General features: G+C 42.6%; 1 long non-coding RNA gene across 1 annotated transcript in view; it reads left to right on the top strand.

The window, feature by feature from the left end:
- Window positions 1-638: 638 nt before the first annotated feature.
- The window catches only part of LOC121847838, a 37,450-nt gene continuing 18,911 nt past the window's right edge, over window positions 639-19,177 (top strand). Inside the window, exon 1 of the long non-coding RNA XR_006084706.1 lies at window positions 639-857. This is a non-coding gene — a long non-coding RNA (uncharacterized LOC121847838). The remainder of the gene's footprint in view (window positions 858-19,177) is intronic.

Raw genomic sequence — 19,177 nt, 5'->3', positions numbered from 1 at the left:
GTACAGCCTAACATCCAGGTAGTATAAGATCGGGTTTCCAATATTGTTTTAATAAACAAAGCATCTCAGACCAGATGTAAAGGAACTCTTTAATAGGCATTTTGGAAATTGCAGCTCTAATTACTCAAAGTCCATCAGTTAGCATTGCAGAAGGCAGCCTCCTACAGATTTAGTTTCTGAGTATTGCCTCTTCCTGCCCCAGGGAGCAATCGCAGCACCAGCTCTATTAGTTCCGACAACACTTAAACTCTTACCAATATGAAACACTCAATAACAAGAGATTCACAGTCTGTTGTTAGTACTAACTTCTACACTCTATTACTCAGGGTCATTTTTCCAATATCCCTGTTCCAACCCAAGGACACCCTTGTGTAACATTATATTTAACGATACGGAGTAGCATATTCAATTTTATTTTTAAAAGCTTCCGAAAACATGCAAATACGGTCAGGGAAATCAGTTGGAAAATATTGATAAATGGAGGGAGAATATTACTGTGGGCCTCTGTACTTGGAAAAGAGCCACCCATGTTGTACCTTGTTACTGGAACAACGGTTTCTATTTAACGTACACAGGCAGGCACGAACACGTATGTGTTTTTCCTCTGGTGTGACAATGGAATGACTCTGAGCATACAAATGCCATCAGAATGTGCTTGGCACAGTGGATCAGATTTCTCTGGGCTCAGGTGCTAATTTATGCTGCCACACCATTTTTCCCCCTGACTTCACTGCCAGACACTGCTCAGCTCTCCAAGGGCCAATCCCGTTCACTGGTAGGACAAAGTATTCGCTCTACAATACGTTTCCCTGCCTCCTCCTCCTTGTCGTTTTTCAGACCATGGCAGACAACCACAGGTAATATATAAGTACTTATTTGAGAAAAATGAATTGGAAATTGTTATTAACATTGTAATGTTTTTAAATTGTATAAACTGCCTTAATTTTGCTGAAGCCCAGGATGAGTAGCTGCTGCTTTGGCAGGAACTAATAGGGATCCGTAATAAATACAAATGGGAGTAGTTTCGACAGTCAAACCCTAGCCATGTGTCCTCCAGGGAAGGAGAATGTGTCTGCTCTGAAGTCAGAGTAAGATAATTCCAGTTGATGGTTAGTTACAGCGATGTAAGTGTGGTTGAGGGAGTTACTAGGGCAAAGCCTCTTGAGTTGTTGACTGGACAGTCAATGAAACTGAGAACTGGGACTTACATCTATCATTAATGCTCTGGATGTCATTGAAGTCCATCCACATGGTTGTGGAATTACCTTGGAGATACACACACACACACACACACACACACACACACACACACACACACACACACACACACACACACACACACACACACACACACACACACACAATGGCTCTACCTGCCTTTTAAGCTATCCCCTTAATGCGTGCTCCCGTTCGTTGCAGCAAGGAAGAGGGCACTTTAAGGACGCCTTTAAGATGTACGTAGCGACTACTGGCGAGTGTGCAGGTAGATCTGTGTTCAAAAGCAATCTCAGGACCCTATGGAGTCTCAGCTCCACTCTCAAAGCCCTGTGACTCTGCAGCTCACGAGCCATTCTTGGAACCATGAAAGACACAAGCACTTCAAGGAAAATAACAGAAAAAAAGGAATTGGAGATAAGAAATGGCAATTTATTGTATTATACAGTGGGGCAAAAAAGTATTTAGTCAGCCACCAACTGTGCAAGTTCTCCCACTTAAAAAGATGAGAGAGGCCTGTAATTTTCATCATAGGTACACTTCAACTATGACAGACAAAATTAGAAAAAAAATCCAGAAAATCACATTGTAGGATTTTTTATGAATTTATTTGCAAATTATGGTGGAAAATAAGTATTTGTTCACCTACAAACAAGCAAGATTTCTGGCTCTCACAGACCTGTAACTTCTTCTTTAAGAGGCTCCTCTGTCCTCCACTCGTTACCTGTATAAATGGCACCTGTTTGAACTTGTTATCAGTATAAAAGACACCTGTCCACAACCTCAAACAGTCACACTCCAAACTCCACAATGGCCAAGACCAAAGAGCTGTCAAACAAAATTATAGACCTGCACCAGGCTGGGAAGACTGAATCTGCAATAGGTAAGCAGCTTGGTTTGAAGAAATCAACTGTGGGAGCAATTATTAGGAAATGAAAGACATACAAGACCACTGATAATCTCCCTCGATCTGCGGCTCCACGCAAGATCTCACCCCGTGGGGTCAAAATGATCACAAGAACGGTGAGCAAAAAGCCCACACCGGGGGACCTAGTAAATGACCTGCAGAGAGCTGGGACCAAGGTAACAAAGCCTACCATCAGTAACACACTACGCCGCCAGGGACTCAAATCCTGCAGTGCCAGGCGTGTTCCTCTGCTTAAGCCAGTACATGTCCAGGCCCATCTGAAATTTGCTAGAGAGCATTTGGATGATCCAGAAGAAGATTGGGAGAATGTCATATGGTCAGATGAAACCAAAATATAACTTTTTGGTAAACACTCAACTCGTCGTGTTTGGAGGAGAAAGAATGCTGATTTGCATCCAAAGAACACCATACCTACTGTGAAGCATGGGGGTGGAAACATCATGCTCTGGGGCTGTTTTTCTGCAAAGCGACCAGGACGACTCATCCATGTAAAGGAAAGAATGAATGGGGCCATGTATCGTGAGATTTTGAGTGAAAACCTTCTTCCACCAGCATGACAATGATCCCAAACACACCGCCCGGGCAACGAAGGAGTGGCTTCATAAGAAGCATTTCAAGGTCCTGGAGTGGCCTAGCCAGTCTCCAGATCTCAACCCCATAGAAAATCTTTGGAGTGAGTTGAAAGTCCGTGTTGCCCAGCAACAGCCCCAAAACATCACTGCTCTAGAGCAGATCTGCATGGAGGAATGGGCCAAAATACCAGCAACAGTGTGTGAAAACCTTGTGAAGACTTACAGAAAACGTTTGACCTCTGTCATTGCCAACAAATGGTATATAACAAAGTATTGAGATAAACTTTTGTTATTGACCAAATACTTATTTTCCACCATAATTTGCAAATAAATTCCTTAAAAATGTGATTTTCTGGATTTTTTTTCTCATTTTGTCTGCCATGGTTGAAGTGTACCTATGATGAAAATTACAGGCCTCTCTCATCTTTTTAAGTGAGAGAACTTGCACAATTGGTGGCTGACTAAATACTTTTTTGCCCCACTGTACATCGAGAGGGAATGAGCTGATGTGGATCTGAGGGATATCTCTGTTGTTGTCTATCTGAGTTGTGGTTTAATGGCTAGTCAGCTTACTGGTGTGTCTTTGTCAGTACTTTGAAATGCCTTGGCTTGAACCTGTTACTGAACTAACACAACGCTAGGGAATGTAATTCTGGCAATTCTGTTTTATAAAAATCATAAACATGTTAGCATATGATCAATTTCAGAGAAGATTCAACTTTGTGTGCCAGAGATGACATGTGGGTCCAGATTACAAATATGTACAGTAATTGAATGTTTTCGCAATATATTCCAGACATTTTTATTTAGAGGAGAATGCCCAGTAGGGCATGCCCAGCCTAGTAGGTTAACAAAGCATTAGTATAGGACCCCATTAGCCTGCTGTCTGGTAACATCAATAACACTTGCAGGGGCGGATCAGCACTTGAAAGTCAGTCTCAGAAAAGTAATACCTACATTGAATTATTTTTTATTTATACAGGTAAACCCACTGTATCTTTGCAGCCCATTTACTGAGATATCCAGGTGTCTAGGCAAAGCCGAATCGATAAAACACAATTACATCAGGACATAAACTTGAGGAAATCTGAGTGATTCAGAGATGGTCGGCTTAGTCTGGGTTCGAATGCAGATAATGAGCATGAGACAGAAATGTGCCTTGAATGTCATCACACGTCCATGAAGTGCTCACTGAAAGTCTTAGTATCTTTGATGTCCAATACCAGTGAATGATTTACCATTATCCCTTCATTTTATTTTCAATGTAGCTTTTCAATGACCTTGATCCTAGACAATTGATTCTGGGATGATGTAACGGAGCTGTCCAGGAAAAGTTTGTTATGCCAACAATGCTATAAGCAACTGCAAAGCAATTAACATGCAGACGTAACATGCCTTGTGACCTTTAACATTACATGGACAAAGCTGTCTAAGACATTGTAGAGGCAAAAACAGACGTGAGCACTTAAACTATGTGAACTATGTGAACTGCAAAAGCAAAACCCTGAGCCTGGCTCTAAACTGAAGGGAGGGAATAGGAGCAGACACATCTGACGAGACAGGGGCTGTGACCCATGCATTGCCAAGACCACAGGGCACATACATAGTTGAAATCTAATTGTTTCCAAGAGACATCTACACTGTGCATTACAGATGTGTTGTTCTGCTACAGGGTTTTCTGTATCATATAAATACAGATTATTTGTCATGCAAGTGATCAACCATTGCATACCACAACCTTGAGGGAATGTCACTTTGACTGTGTGTGAGGCTGGGAGGAGGGGGGGGGGGTTGTGGGTTGTGGGTGGTCACAGGGAACCTTCAGAATACACATCACCCTCTAAAAAGATTGAGCACCACTGAGCTGAACTGTTGCCAAAACAGAGCACCCTTTGAATAAGGAAAGAGTTAGGGCAGGAAGGAGGGAACATTGCACCAGCCCGAAAAGGTATACAGTATGCGGTCAAGGGGAGCCCAAACAAAGAGCCCTCGTCAGGTAAATCAACTGTGACTTTTATTTCTTTAGGTGACAAAGCTGTGTGGCCTTCTCAGACCGGGCAGCAGTAAGATGTCCTGACAGAGGCTCTGAGAAGGGCACTCAGGGGGCGGGGGAACAGCATTCTGTCAGCTCCCTTGTGTGTGTTTGTGTGTGTGAGTGGGTGGGTGGGTGGGTGGGTGTGTGCGAGAGAGAAAAAGAGGGCGAGAGGAATAGTAGGAATCGATTATGTATAAAGACGATAGTACGCTACAAATTACATTACAAAATGGGTTAATTTAAAAAAAAATCGATCAAAACTAATTGACCAAGAAAAAATGCGGGTTTGTAACCCAGACGACCAAAACTGGGTTCTAGCCTGCACTGCCAATATTCACCAATCACACTCCTTCTTGAAAGAGACACAAATTAACAGGGCTTCATTTTCTGCATCTTCATTTCCTGCAGGCATTAGCATCTACAAAATGTTCTATCATCGTTAAATGTTTCCCAAACAACCACGCAAAGAGAGCGTTTGCCATAGTGTTTTGGGAAACACTTAAAGATACGTCACACTAGGAAGGCTCTGGGAAACAAGGCCCACTAGTACTAACGTCTGCTCTCTAGACCAGGTGACTAATTCAGCACTTTTCCTCACAATGGGGTGTAATGTGGACGTCATCAAACACTACATGTGCATCAAGCCCTTATGCACCAGAAAGCGCTGACACAAACCTCATTCATACTTCTGTAGACTCATACTGCCTCTGAAGTTTAGTTTGTAGTGTGGGTAAAAGAGTGGAATAACCAGTCTGACTAGGATTGGACATATACTGTAGAGCCAAGGTATCCTAAAGATGATATACTGTATCCTCATATTCTACATATATTACTCTCATTACACTTTTCCAGTGTAATTACAGCACAGCAGCCCTGTACCCTCCAGTGGAAGTCATTTACTGTAAATCATGTTTAAACATACTCTTCCTGCCCCCAGGTGGTCCATGGTTAGCTTAAGAAATTGGCAATTTGTAGGACGAAAATGTACTTACAGTATAATGATGGCTGAATTAGGTCACTTCTGGACACACTAGTAATGCAGTCATTGGAATCCTTATCTATTTTAGTGTGTTCAGTAGTATGAATTTACTTATTTTTTTGGATGAGAGCTTTTATGGTCTCTTGCTCTCCAGACCTCCATGTCGGGATATGACAAGATCACTGCTGGCAGGGGTGTCAGGAATCGATTTGCCACCATCAGGGCGTCAAGGGACAAAACCTTTGGAACCCTGTCAGCTAGTATTCAACATTCGTATTTCAACACTCAAAGAAAAGTAGTTCACCATCTATTCTGATGGGAATTGTTTCACATCTATGGAGGTAAATAATATGTTAGAGAACTACAGAGGGCAAGTTTATTTATTTTTTTCGGGGTAGAAAAAGCAAATCAAATCAAATCAAATTTTATTTGTCACATACAAATGGTTAGCAGATGTTAATGTGAGTGTAGCGAAATGCTTGTGCTTCTAGTTCCGACAATGCAGTAATAACGAACAAGTAATCTAACTAACAATTCCCCCAAAAAACTACTGTCTTATACACAGTGTAAGGGGATAAAGAATATGTACATAAGGATATATGAATGAGTGATGGTACAGAGCAGCATAGGCAAGATACAGTAGATGATATCGAGTACAGTATATACATATGAGATGAGTATGTAAACCAAGTGGCATAGTTAAAGTGGCTAGTGATACATGTATTACATAAGGATGCAGTCGATGATATAGAGTACAGTATCTACGTATGCATATGAGATGAATAATGTAGGGTAAGTAACATTATATAAGGTAGCATTGTTTAAAGTGGCTAGTGATATATTTACATCATTTCCCATCAATTCCCATTATTAAAGTGGCTGGAGTAGAGTCAGTGTCATTGACAGTGTGTTGGCAGTAGCCACTCAATGTTAGTGGTGGCTGTTTAACAGTCTGATGGTCTTGAGATAGAAGCTGTTTATCAGTCTCTCGGTCCCAGCTTTGATGCACCTGTACTGACCTCGCCTTCTGGATGACAGCGGGGTGAACAGGCAGTGGCTCGGGTGGTTGATGTCCTTGATGATCTTTATGGCCTTCCTGTAGCATCGGGTGGTGTAGGTGTCCTGGAGGGCAGGTAGTTTGCCCCCGGTGATGCGTTGTGCAGACCTCACTACCCTCTGGAGAGCCTTACGGTTGAGGGCGGTGCAGTTGCCATACCAGGCGGTGATACAGCCCGCCAGGATGCTCTCGATTGTGCATCTGTAGAAGTTTGTGAGTGCTTTTGGTGACAAGCCGAATTTCTTCAGCCTCCTGAGGTTGAAGAGGCGCTGCTGCGCCTTCCTCACGATGCTGTCTGTGTGAGTGGACCAATTCAGTTTGTCTGTGATGTGTATGCCGAGGAACTTAAAACTTGCTACCCTCTCCACTACTGTTCCATCGATGTGGATGGGGGTGTTCCCTCTGCTGTTTCCTGAAGTCCACAATCATCTCCTTAGTTTTGTTGACGTTGAGTGTGAGGTTATTTTCCTGACACCACACTCCGAGGGCCCTCACCTCCTCCCTGTAGGCCGTCTCGTCGTTGTTGGTAATCAAGCTTACCACTGTTGTGTCGTCCGCAAACTTGATGATTGAGTTGGAGGCGTGCGTGGCCACGCAGTCGTGGGTGAACAGGGAGTACAGGAGAGGGCTCAGAACGCACCCTTGTGGGGCCCCAGTGTTGAGGATCAGCGGGGAGGAGATGTTGTTGCCTACCCTCACCACCTGGGGGCGGCCCGTCAGGAAGTCCAGAACCCAGTTGCACAGGGCGGGGTCGAGACCCAGGGTCTCGAGCTTGATGACGAGCTTGGAGGGTACTATGGTGTTGAATGCCGAGCTGTAGTCGATGAACAGCATTCTCACATAGGTATTCCTCTTGTCCAGATGGGTTAGGGCAGTGTGCAGTGTGGTTGAGATTGCATCGTCTGTGGACCTATTTGGGCGGTAAGCAAATTGGAGTGGGTCTAGGGTGTCAGGTAGGGTGGAGGTGATATGGTCCTTGACTAGTCTCTCAAAGCACTTCATGATGACGGATGTGAGTGCTACGGGCGGTAGTCGTTTAGCTCAGTTACCTTAGCTTTCTTGGGAACAGGAACAATGGTGGCCCTCTTGAAGCATGTGGGAACAGCAGACTGGTATAGGGATTGATTGAATATGTCCGTAAACACACCGGCCAGCTGGTCTGCGCATGCTCTGAGGGCGCGGCTGGGGATGCCGTCTGGGCCTGCAGCCTTGCGAGGGTTAACACGTTTAAATGTCTTACTCACTTCGGCTGCAGTGAAGGAGAGACCGCATGTTTTCGTTGCAGGCCGTGTCAGTGGCACTGTATTGTCCTCAAAGCGGGCAAAAAGTTATTTAGTCTGCCTGGGAGCAAGACATCCTGGTCCATGACTGGGCTGGGTTTCTTCCTGTAGTCCGTGATTGACTGTAGACCCTGCCACATGCCTCTTGTGTCTGAGCCGTTGAATTGAGATTCTACTTTGTCTCTGTACTGGCGCTTAGCTTGTTTGATAGCCTTGCGGAGGGAATAGCTGCACTGTTTGTATTCAGCCATGTTACCAGACACCTTGCCCTGATTAAAAGCAGTGGTTCGTGCCTTCAGTTTCACACGAATGCTGCCATCAATCCAAGGTTTCTGGTTAGGGAATGTTTTAATGTCCATCTCCCAGTCGAATCACGTGATGGAAGCAGTCTTGGAAGCAGTGTGGAGTCAGCTTGGTCAGACCAGCGTTGGACAGACCTCAGCGTGGGAGCTTCTTGTTTTAGTTTCTGTCTGTAGGCAGGGATCAACAAAATGGAGTCGTGGTCAGCTTTTCCGAAAGGGGGCGGGCAGGGCCTTATATGCGTCGCGGAAGTTAGAGTAACAATGATCCAGGGTCTTTCCACCCCTGGTTGCGCAATCGATATGCTGATAAAATTTAGGGAGTCTTGTTTTCAGATTAGCCTTGTTAAAATCCCCAGCTACAATGAATGCAGCCTCCGGATAAATCGTTTCCAGTTTGCAGAGAGTTAAATAAAGTTCGTTCAGAGCCATCGATGTGTCTGCTTGGGGGATATATACGGCTGTGATTATAATCGAAGAGAATTCTCTTGGTAGATAATGCGGTCTACATTTGATTGTGAGGAATTCTAAATCAGGTGAACAGAAGGATTTGAGTTCCTGTATGTTTCTGTCATCACACCATGTCACGTTAGTCATAAGGCATACGCCCCCGCCCCTCTTCTTACCAGAAAGATGTTCGTTTCTGTCCGCGCGATGCGTGGAGAAACCCGCTGGCTGCACCGCTTCGGATTGCGTCTCTCCAGTTAGCCATGTTTCCGTGAAGCAGAGAACGTTGCAGTCTCTGATGTCCCTCTGGAATGCTACCCTTGCTCGGATTTCATCAACCTTGTTGTCAAGAGACTGGACATTGGCGAGAAGAATGCTAGGGAGTGGTGCACGATGTGCCCGTCTCCAGAGTCTGACCAGAAGACCGCTTCGTTTCCCTCTTTTTCTGAGTCGTTTTTTCGGGTCGCTGCATGTAATCCACTCCGTTACACTGGTTGTAAGGCAGAACACAGGATCCGCATCGCGAAAAACATATTGTTGGTCGTACTGATGGTGAGTTGACGCTGATCTTATATTCAGTAGTTCTTCTCGGCTGTATGTAATGAAACCTAAGATGACCTGGGGTACTAGTGTAAGAAATAACACGTAAAAAAACAAAAAACTGCATAGTTTCCTAGGAACGCGAAGCGAGGCGGCCATCTCTGTCGGCGCCGGAAGTCAAAGCAGTACTCAATTGTGCAATGCTGCTTCTCTGAACGTCCGCAGGTGTGGAGATGGATAACGCTGTCAATCGTAGAACTCTAAATCTCTCTCAAAGTATGTTTACTTATTTCTGTTCCAAATCCGGATGGGGAAAAAAAAAATCCATCTCCCTATACTGAACCTGTAGATTACTAAAGTCAATAGGAGTGGTATTGGCCACATCTCATCACCAGATGCTGATTTGTTGGAGCATAGCTATAACATTAAAGCAGTCACAATCATTGCAGTCTCATTCTAGGCTGTTGCCACTGAGGTATTGCTATCCACAAGTAGAACACCCGAAGAGCTTAAAGTGATATAAATGTCTCCGAATGACAGCATAAATCTGTATGATGACAAATAACCCCTTTGAAGCCAATGCCGCGTCAAATAGGATACAAGTTTTGTATTTTAAAAAGCTAGAGACCCCAGTAATAACACAATGTCAAAGTGACAGTCTTAACTGTGTAGGTACCGCAGGGAAGGCTCCGTTGCGTTTATCTGAATAAGAATGTCATGCCAACTTAAATGTACATTTTGTTGTAAGTAGGCCCCCTGACAAGGAGGAAAAAAAGCAAACAATAAAGTTCCACAAATTAATATTTTTTCCTGTCCAATGTGTGGCACAATTCATCACAATTCAGCGCCCGGGACCAGAGTCATATATAAACTTAGCACGCTGTCTTGTAGCAAAAAATGGAAATGGACTTCTAAAAAATGAGCAATTTCCCTGTGGAAGAATAGAAAATTCAGAGGGCTGTCTCTGGCTGACCTGTCATCAATCACAGCTCGAGTCTTGTGGGCTGGGTAGAGGCAGGGAGACTGGGCGTCCATTGACAGGTGATACCCGCTGCTAATGGCACACAGCAAACACAGTCAAGTGCTGGGGAAAAGGCAATAGAACTGTTAATTGCTCTTGCTCGATTCTGGAATGCAGAAAGCAGCTGCCTGGAGGCAGGGCTGCTACAGCCTCTCAGTCTCATTCCCTTAGCCTCAGCAAACACGGATTGCTCACAGATTACTCACTCAAACCAATTTGGTTTAGGCCTCCAATAGTAATTGAGGAAGAGGGCTGTGACATTTGACAGTGTAAGATACTAGAGGTTGAATGGGAATGACTCACTGCACGAGCAATACAATTTCCCCTGCCAATTCTAGTTTGACGGCCATTTAAATGACATAATTGCTTAATTAGAAAGTCATGTTTTATATAAATGAGGAAATTAACACTTTAAATTACCACATTTACCTACCTTTTTCTGAAAATGCCATATCCCCCCTCCCATGTAAACGCCATGTGAAACTATGTACTGTCCATAACATAGATCTCATGGATGCTGGAAATCAGTTGCTGTGCCCTTGTTTATGCTATATAACGCTTTTCCTTTCAGTTTCCTGAACTGTGCATGGTGTTCTAGCTCAAAGATAAATCACAGGGACACGTAAAGGTTATAAAAAATGCATTAAACAAAGCAAACCCTCGTGTTTATTGCCATCAAGTACCTGGTTCTCTCTCAACGTTGCTCATTTTAGGTCCTCAAATAAGTGGTCTTGAAAATGTCAGCTTGCCACAACTTCCAAAGTGAACGAGGTTGCATTTGTGTGTGAATGTGTACTGCTCTTCTCTTTTGGAGTATGACAGAGGTAGAAAGATGCTCAGTGAGTTATTATGGGTCTGTCTTTGTTAGCCGGGAGTAGTAGAGAGGCTAAGTGTGTGTCGGGGATTGTGGGTCTGGGCTGGGAGGCTTTCCCCATTGTGTGGAAACCTCTCCACCATCTGCTGCCCTGTTCCAAACCCCCTGTTGATCCACCCTGATGAGGGCCAGATGTTCTCCCTGGCTGCTGTGCTCCGTTGTTGCCTAATCCTATCTCACTTTGGCTCACACAACACACTTGGCAAAACAGTGCGTGAATTACAGTAGTGTGTGTATTTGAGAGTGGCTGTGCTTACGGTTGTGCAGGTGCATGCAGCTGTGTGAGTGAGAGAGGAAGTAAGAAGGTGAAAGAGGTAGAGAGAACCTGACTCATGTATTTGTTGCCTGAGTCTAGGGATATGCTTGTTCAATATATCCATCTGATATATATTCTGTATATTCTGGCATTTCTGAGTATTCTGCATACTCATATTTGATTTTCAACTCTCTTGGTAGAATCTGTTTCTTCTCTGACAGTTCATTTAATTTACGGGCATATTGGGATCTTACACACACACACAGCCGAATATGAGGCTAGTGGATTTGAGATCTTCAGTTGATTTGATCATTGTCGCTTAATGCTATCTTCTTGGCTGACAAGGACATCTGCCCCAGAAATGTCCTCCTAACCTCATGTGAGCAGAAAGTGTCATTACAGTGTCAGTGCTGAACTCTTTAGTCATATACATACAGTAGGTAGTGCCAACTCTCAGGTGGTTGGTGCATGCCAAGAGTTTGAGTCTTTCTGTATGTTTGTATATTTAATCGGGGCTCCTAGAGAACCGTATTAATAATGCCTGCAATAGATGCCTCAATGTTTTGTACAGAATTGCATCTGTAATAACAAACTATGTGTTCATCAAGGTCAGCTCAGCATCGAGCTGGCCTCACCATGACATCATTAAGGCCCAAATGTACCTGACTGTGAGAGTCCTTATGTCTTCACTAAGTGAACAGGGGGAGAAAAATAGATAAAGTACAAAGATTGCATTCTTTTCACAAATATTCACCATCCGCCAACCCCACTCATGCTGCTAACAGTTCAGGGAAGAGACTGTGATTAACATTTGAGGTGGGAACTCTTCCTTTCGATTCCCTGCAACGCAGTTTCTCGGCGAGGAGGGATAGGTCAACAACAGCTGCAGGGAATCTTCATTATTAAAAAAACGTGCTGTTTTAACAAGGTAAAAACACTTTAAGCCTAGCTTGAGGTGAACACTGATGTAATTGTTTTAATAATAATAAGGCCCATAAGATATGGTTCATGAGACCAAGGTACATCCACGCAGACATAAGAAACTTGTAAGATTCCATGAGAAAGAAAATGATTTCTGTAACCAGTTCTGATTCCCCTTAAGGCGTCAGGATATGTTCAACCACATTGGGTATTGTGTGGTATTGATAATGTGCACTGAAAGAGACATGGATAATGATGGACAGCAGCCTGGCAACTAACAATGATTTGCCTTAAGAGATGTTCATAAAATTCCTTTTGTTATGTCACAAAAACAAAACGTTGAATACATATATTAGAGTCAGTCTTACTATGTGTCTATCTAGCTGATATACTAATGTGTGACTGAGTCAGTGAGCTCATTTGAAGAGAGTGTCTGTAGGCCTACCACAAGACAGGATATTAAATAATGTCCTGATCCCTGAAGGGTGGTAGTCATCATTATGTAGAAACGATGCTACCATCTCAAGTGGGAAAATTGTTCTCCAGTATGTACCAAATATATCCAATTTTGATGTCTAACATAATGTTGTTTATGACGTTTCATTGTCGAATACAATAGAGAAATGCACAGATTCAGCATGTATTTACGGAAACAAATGTGACAGTAAATGCTTTCCTTCAAAACACTTAAGAACAGGATTAAGCATATTTTGAAGCATCTTTAAAAGAAATTCGACAGCGATATATGTATGGTTATTCATCTTGTCCCATTGACTCATTAAGTCACATGCATGCTGAAACGCTAAATTGTCACAGGATTAAGTGCAATTCCTGTTCTTTTCTCTCAATCTTCAAACCCTAAAAGCTACAACTGACACATTACAAGCTATAATGAGGCAAGAAATGTTTGATGTATCCACCTTGTTAATTCAGAAAATTGTAAAGTTCCAGTTTCATAATGATAATGTAGACCCTCCAATTGTAAAGTGTCTAAATGTAAGATTATAGATGAGGTGAAGGTTTTGCCGTGTGAGCAGAGCCTTTTGGGGGCCTTAAGCTACATTTTGTTGGGGGGCCCCACCACCTCACAGGCAAAACATTTTAGTGGCCCGGTCGACCAAGATTACTACAAGTTTAGATAAATGGTTAAACTATTTTTTATATATTTATTCAGTACTTTTTTCTACCCCTTCTCCCCAATTGATAGTTACAGTCTTGTCCCATCGCTGCAACTCCCGTACGGACTCGGAGGGGTGAAGGTCGAGAGCCATACGTCCTCCGAAACACAACCTTGCCAAGCTGCACTGCTTCTTGATACACTGCTCGCTTAACCCGGAAGCCAGCTGCACCAATGTGTTGGAGGAAACACCTGGCAACCGAAGTCAGCGCTAGAGCATGATGGAACAAGTATATCCCGGCCGGCCAAACCCTCCTCTAACCTGGACACGCTCGGCCAGTTGTGCGCCACCTCACTGGTCTCCCAGTCGCGGCCGGCTGGGACATAGCCTGGGATCAAACCCGGGTCTGTGGTAATGCCTCTAGCACTGCAATGCAGTGCCTTAGACCACTGCACCACTCAGGAGGCCCGGCTAGACTAATTTACCAATCAAAAAAATTGTTAGCTGACATGGGCTAACTGAGTAACTGTCAGTATCTGACCAAACAAGAAAAACACTGCTGATTTGCAAACACATTTTGAAAATGAACCTGGTGTATTCTACTGTTCTAACTCTCAACAGATTGAGTTCCAAAAAGTATATATATATATATATATATATATATATATATATATATATATATATATATATATATATATATATATATATATATATAGCATATATATTATATATATATGCATATATATTATATATATATGCATATATATTATATATATATACCTGGGGCCCTAGGAGACCACTTATGTCGCTTATGCTTGGGGGCGGCCCTGGCTGTTAGTACATGCCCAATGAAATCCGTTGACATCCTCGGCACCCCATGAACAAAAGATGAAACTGCATAAAGATCTACAAATCAATTTTAAAGGGCTTCGCAAAGAATAAGCAAAATCTATATAAAACCATGTAATACTTTGTATGGCGATACAGTACATGGGGCAGATTCATGTATTTAAAAAGCATGCCTTAGAATAAAATGTAATAAATCAAATGTTATTTGTCACGTGCTTCGTAAACAACTGTTGAGGACTAACGGTGAAATGCTTACTTTACTTGAATGAGCACAGACTCGAGAGGACATCTGTCTTAGCAACAGAGCAGGAAGCAGTTTGAGCATTCTCTGTTCCTGTGGGGTCTTAATTTATACGTTTAGTCTTGTTTGCCCCCAACATGCATTCATACCATCTAGTCACCCAGAGAGAGCTTCAATAGAAATGGCTCAAAAAACAAGTTGCCATTTGCCTGGATGGTCTTTGACTTTGCACCTTGAATCCCTGATTTGGAATCTATTGACCACATGAGCCATTCCCATCACAGTGCCAGACGAGGTGTCCAAAGGGAATTTGCCAACCTCCCAGTGCAGTGAAAGGTCACCCAGCAGAGGTATGGCTTTTTAATGCAATGCCCTTTGTGGCAACAACTCAACTGTATTCCCCTCACATGCTTCAGGAGAAAATGCTTTCAAAGCCTGAATAGGGAGAATTCCAATGACACCAATCCCCAGTGCCGTAAGGCAGATAAAGAAGCCCAATGGCCCTTTATTGAGATAGTCTGTTGATATTAAATAAACAAAACAATAGGCTTTCACCTCACCACGGGCATGAGGTCTCTTTCTGAAGAGCCATCAGACAGTTTTCAAAGCTGACACCCCAGCTCTAAGGTGATGTTCCCGTCAGATATCCTCAAAGAGGAGAGGGATGAGCCTGTCAAACAGATGACACCAAGTTCATAATTACTGGTCTGGAATAGGAAAATGTGCAGCCTAGGTTTGTATGACAGTGTAATCTGTCGGTGTGTTTATGTGAGCGTGTGTGCCGATGTGTAAATGTTTTTTTTCCCCTATTTCTTCAAAGAAGCACATAATGAGATTCAATTTTAATTGCCAACACTGGTCTTTCTTACCCAGGATTGCATTCTGGCAAAAAGAACTAACGCCAAGGTCGAACATTGTTTTCAGATGTTCCATCCAGTACATGTTGAAACAAACAAACAAATGGATGATAATAAGACTAATCTAGTTACTGTAGATTATATTGTTTTGTGTGTTACATCCAGACAGCTCTGTTTCAATAATTGATTTCAAATTATGAGGTTATAGCTGACAAACAGTAATAATAGATACATATGTATGATATCATTTTTTAGATTTAAAAACAAATCTGAAATTGCAAGAACCTCAATGAAAAACAATGTGTCTTCACAGTAAAGTTTCATACAGGTTGAATAAAATTCCAAATTATTTGATGAATTCTGACATTGCTGTAGCTGCATATGACCAATTTGTATGTTCAAATATTCCTTTAATGTCTGATGCAACCTGTTGCAAGACTACACAACGAGAGAGCTGGTAGATAGGGGAGAGAAAAAAAAGACCTAATTTATCCCCCTTAGCAATTAAAGCATAATCTTTGTAATTACCATTATTATCATAGCTAAAAAGGAAAGCATTTCTAAAAAGCAGTGTTCACGACACTGCACATTAAGCTGATATTATGTCCAATTTCCTATTAAAATCAGAAAGAGCAATTATGGCAGCTGGCGATGAGTCATTAAGTCTCATATGAAAGAGTCCCCAACATCAAATGTAAAATTCTCCCTTTCTTCGCCAAACTACACAAGCTCGGCACAGCACTGTCACGCTCCACAACTGTTCAACAAAGCAAGCATCAGTCACAGTAAGCCAAGTAAACAAGTCAAAGAATAAAATGAGATGCTTTTTACTGAGACAATGGGTTTCCCGCAAGAGAAAATATGTTGGATGAACACAATGTGACACGACTCCTATAGAAAAATGCATAAGAAAAATGTCAGGCCTCCACCATACTGAAGCGATAAATATGGCGCATTGATTGCTATGAAAGCTATGTGTATGTTTCTTTGAATCCTTGAAATGGAATGCCACAATTGTATGAATCCCCATAGTTTCCAAGCAGTTGAAGTAAAAACATGTATCTTAACGGGAAACTACACGTATATTAATTTGCGAGGAAAGGTTGTTTTAACAGCATTGTTTGGGAATTATAGTCTGTGTGATGAAACATTCCTACTGAGAGGCGTCTGAAATACCTCTCTTTAATACTTGTATGTTTTCTGCAACAGGAATTGATGCAATACCACCCTGCCCAATTGAACACCAGCTTCCTCTTCCCATTCAACTAATTATTTTTTTCTCTCCTTGTTTATGTGAGCCTCAGCTCCATGCAGAGCAAAAATCTATTTGCCATCTCAGATTGTCATATTCCCTCTCACCTACCAGACTTGCCGCAATTATTGTCTAGCAGCCACTTCTAGAGGAGAAATGGTCCCCTGAGTGCCAATGGCTTTTTTTTTTGCAACCAGCCGCTCCAATGCCTTCCACATACCTATAGGAGATTAGAACTGGCTCCTGGTGGGCCGGCTTAGAAAGAAGAGTTGCAGAGGGACACATGGGTTGGTGGTTGCCTCTCTGTCCCCCAGAAGTAGCAATCAAAAGACAACTGCTGCCCATAGGTGGAGAGAAGTTAAGAACAAGGGTTATTGCTGCTTCTTGTGCTAGTCCTGAGCACTGCACCCGTGTGCTGCTGCATGGCCTCACTGTCTTTATTACACATCATTTTAATGTAGACTAGAGAGGGAGCTGACATTTTTATTGAATTATTTACAAGAGAAAATAATGACAGCAGGGTCTCACTGCTAAACAAATAAATAAATCACAGCTTTAATCGAATTCGGGGATGATGTATTGGACAGGGATGTTATTAGGTTAGATACTAGATGTTAACCCTTGCATTGCCAGCATAATCACAGCACGGTCCCGTTCTGACCTTAGTTCTGTTATTATATCTTTGTTTTAGTATGGTCAGGGCGTGAGTTGGGTGGGCAGTCTATGTTTGTTTTTCTATGTTGGCTTTTGAGTTCGGCCTAGTATGGTTCTCAATCAGAGGCAGCTGTCAATTGTTGTCCCTGATTGAGAATCATACTTAGGTATCCTGGGTTTCACTTTTGGGTTGTGGGTGTTTGTTTTTCCGTGTGAGTGTTTGATCCACACGGTACTGTTTTCAGTTTTGTATATTCACGTCATCGTTTGTTGTTTTGTTCGAGTGTTCTATTGTATTTATTAAAAAACATTATGGACACTTACCACGCTGCGCATTGGTCCTCCGATCCTTCTCGCTACTCATCCTCAGAAGAGGAGGACGAGAACCCTTACAAGCACATTATTCTATGCAGACTAGAGCTTAATTCGAGTTTAGTTTGCCTTTACGGTTTACCAACATAACACAGATTCTCTCTGTGGATCCATGCTGATATGGAGAACTGGGATGTTGTGTATAATTACATATAGTGATAGTGTTTCAAAGACAGCCAGAACAGAGCTAGTATTGCTAGCTAGTGGTTTGCTAGTCCTAGCGATCAATTAAATGGAAGTATTTCTGTCAGTTATTTTGAAGCAACTTTTCAGATTTCAAAAGGTAAAACTGTAAAACCTTTTATTTATTTCATTTTTTTTATCCTACGGCAATTGCACATGATTCGTCTGAGTCTTTTGATCATGATCAGCCCTAACCACAAAAGAATAAAAGGGCAACACTTGCAGCTAATAAATAGTGTGCTTAAAAACCTACCTGAACTGACATCGAAGAGTGTGTGGTTATCATATCCCTATACACTTTCTTCCTCTCTCCCATCTGCACCGGCAACTCTCCACAGACGTCCAGAGCCTTTCATTCCTTCAGTCTCCTTATTTAAATTTTAAGACCGTGCCTGTAAATTGTATTACCCACCATTATTAAAGCCACATGAAAAAAGAGAAGAAGAAAAAGTGGGACATTAATTCATTGTCTGAGAGGGCGCGCAATGTGATTAAAAGACAGAGAGACAAAAATAAAATCCACAGCCTCATTGTGCCTGGGCTCCACTATAATTGCCAATCAAAATCCAGCCCTTTGTCACTCTCCCTTTCTGTGCCCCCATCCAGATATGTTGAGCTCATGGTCTGGTTTGCTTACCCTCCACTTGACACTTGCTTCCCCTCCTTTCTGTGCCCCCTGGGGAATTAAAAACCATAGACAGGATAGCCCTCAGGCCCTCAGCTCTGAGGTCACACAGATAATACATGTGCTAATCCTCTGTCGAGAAAAGGATGAGTTTATAGAGTGGGGATGAGAAGAAAATGACGATAACCTTTAGTAAGTACAATGGCCCTCAGATGCATTTTGCTGCAAACTGCTGTCTCACTGTACCAGCCGGTGCTGCTGGCTGAGAATAGGCCACGATTCACAAATTAATAATATTATTCCAGCACAGATCATGTCAGCATACTGGTACGGGTGAGGTTGGAATGTGGAACAAGGGCCACAGACACAAAAAAGGAACCATTACTAAGTGAAGCTCAAAATTACCCAGGTTTAAACAGTGATAACTTTTTTTCATTCTCACAATGAGGAATTATCAGCAAAAAGGGAAGGTGGAGAGAGATGGGGGGAGGGGGGGTCTATGTAATAGTGGGAGGATCACCATTGATAAAACCATCGAAACTCAAGGGCTTTGAACTGACAGGCAGCCCGAGAGGAGCTTCTGTAAAGAAGCTGGGGAGAGA

This window comes from Oncorhynchus tshawytscha, linkage group LG12, assembly GCF_018296145.1.
Source record: "Oncorhynchus tshawytscha isolate Ot180627B linkage group LG12, Otsh_v2.0, whole genome shotgun sequence".
NCBI classification, from domain to species: domain Eukaryota; kingdom Metazoa; phylum Chordata; class Actinopteri; order Salmoniformes; family Salmonidae; genus Oncorhynchus; species Oncorhynchus tshawytscha.
This window is presented reverse-complemented; position numbering and strand designations above follow the sequence as displayed.